A 2,712-nucleotide genomic window follows, 5' to 3' on the forward strand; every position below is an offset into this window, starting at 1 on the left:
ATTGATGAGTTGATTAATAAAATAGATTATCAAAGATTATATTTTCACAGAAGAAATAGTTCATTAATATATTTTATTATTCAGAAGAATATGTAATTATGATAACACATTTTTATTGACCATTATGAAGTTTGAAAGTCATTTTGGGTTAAACATATTTTATTATTTATGAAAATGAATTGGGATTGGTGAACAAGCATTACTGCTTATGTTAACACCGCTCCCATGCAACATAAAATATGAAATGAAATGGAGGATTTGACGTCATCGATATTGACTTTTGCATAAATATTTATTTTAAGTACCTATAAATATATACAGATTACATCAAATACAACTATTCCCTAAGTAGTCATAATTAGAGACTTACAGTTGTGTGTCTAACAAGCTGTAGTTTCGGAGACGGAGTAAATCTGAGTAGGTAAATCAATTAATCTTTCAAATGATCACGAAGTTACCTACACAAAGTCTTTAATTTTTAAAGACATTTACCTGAGTATGTTAATCAATTTATCTTATAAAGTTTCATTTAGTTACCTCCACAAGATTCAGTTACATCGCAAATCAGTAATTAGCCAGGGTTAATCCATTCTATCAGACAGGGGAGTATGCTGTGTTTTCGTTGTTAATTACCTACTCCACTGTCTCATAACTGGGAGTCTCACAATTGGGAGTTCTCACAAATGGGAGTTGACCCGTGCATGCGTGTGTGTGTGGCTGCTTGTACTAACCCAGACTTAAGCTGGTTTTATAGTGCTTGTTTACTGAGACACCATGCCGCAGTGAAGCATGAATACCCCACTCAGACACATTATACTGACTCCGAGCCGACCAGTCCTTGTTGTACCCATTAATGCCGAGCGCCAGGCAGGGAACAACAAGTACCATAATTATTTTAACGTAGTTTGCTTTGATGCGTCCGGGGCGGACGCTCTAACCACTACACCACGGAGGCGGTTTCTGAAAACAATTCATCATCGGTTTATATCAGTTTATTATGCTGAGTACCCGTGAAGATCCGGGTTAGAATTGATCTTCAATAACCTTTGTTGTTGTAAGAGGCGTCTAATGGGATCGGGTGGTCAGGCACGCTGACTTGGTTGACACATGTCATCATATAACAATTGCGTAGATCGATGCTCATGTTGTTGATCACTGGATTGTCTGGTCCAGATTCGATTATTTACAGACCGCCGCCATAAAGCTAGAATATTCCTGAGTGCGGCGTAAAACTGTAAAACTAAACTCACTCACTCATAATGCCGAGGTATGTTGTTTTACAATATTTTTCTTGTTTCAGTTTGCAGGAAATACAGTCGAACCATGACCCTCTTGAAGGGAGCATCAGTAGCAAAACACAATAAGAAAACCTATTTAGGCGTTGATATAAAGGCCTGCGAAAGAAGATGTGTCAACATGAAAAAGTTTGTGTGTAAGTCGTTTGACTTTGGTGAATGGGGTGGTATATGCTACTTGGCCAACATCACTTACTTCGACGTGCCAAGCTCCGATCGTGAAAGCTACAAGAGCTGGACACATGGGTGGAGAAAATGTTTGGAATGGAGATTTTTGTAAAGCACACCTTTTGTAAAAGTTAATGAGAAGGTCAGGGAACGGGGAGTTCAGGCTGGTAGGTTCTAATGAACGTTCATCATCATTTGACAGTCTTTGTCCCCGATGATTGACATTGCATATGCCGACCTTCCTCACTTGCTTTATACAAGGAGTGCTTTCGATAGCTCAATACATGCTCACCCTAACACCTGGTGTATGGTTTTACTATGTGACGTTTTCCATGCGTTTCGTCACATGCAGAGAGGCACAAAAGTTCAATTTAATAAACCTCTATTTGAAAGTACGAAGGATTCTTTCTTTTTTATCCACCTTGCCCTGTCCGTATGTTTCTCTTCACTATTCCCGCAAGACTATACATGTACATTTGAAGCTTCAATGATATAAAAATACAATTTACATAACCATTTAAGGGGGATGTGAACGATAAAATTACAACCATGGAAAATGATAGTAAAATACATGTTGAGAGAGGAAAAAATCTGTCATGAAGCTGTCAGCCATTTCAATAAGTTTCTTTAAAACTGTTTTTAAAAAAGATGTAATTGTTTCAGTGCATGTCGGTAGTGCACCGGCGATCTATCGCCTTTGCATTCAACAAACGTTCGGGCATGATCAGCCAGTGAGACGGGCAAGATCATCGACAGTGTTACAGTTTAGAAATTACTGTGATAAGAAGCTTGTAAGTCCCCTTTAAACCAGAAAAATATAACACAGACGAGTCTATAATATTCAAGTATATATTGAATAAGAGATAAACAAGGTTACAATGGATGACAGTACAGATTTCTAATGCAATCTAAAATAATAACTAAATGTCGATAGTCACCAAAGTCTTGATCCTTGTAGATATACTGATTGAAGTTTGTTGACAGCTGTTGAAAGTTCAATGTAGACGAGGCCTTTTGAGTGGTTGGTCTCGAAACGTTGATGTTAGCAGATAGATGAGTATAAATCCAAAGTCGTCTCTCCATACATCTCAGCAACCATCCCTTATACAGCTATTATACAGTTGTAGATACTTCTAGCAAAAGCCACGCCAGAATCCTGTCGCAGCTTACAGCATCGTACCGAAGACCGGAAGCATAACAAAGGGAAGGTAACTCTAACTTACTCTAAATAGGTGAAATAACATAGCCT

Source organism: Haliotis rubra, unplaced genomic scaffold (assembly GCF_003918875.1).
Source record: "Haliotis rubra isolate DU_JTF1 unplaced genomic scaffold, ASM391887v1 Scf626, whole genome shotgun sequence".
NCBI classification, from domain to species: Eukaryota; Metazoa; Mollusca; class Gastropoda; order Lepetellida; family Haliotidae; genus Haliotis; species Haliotis rubra.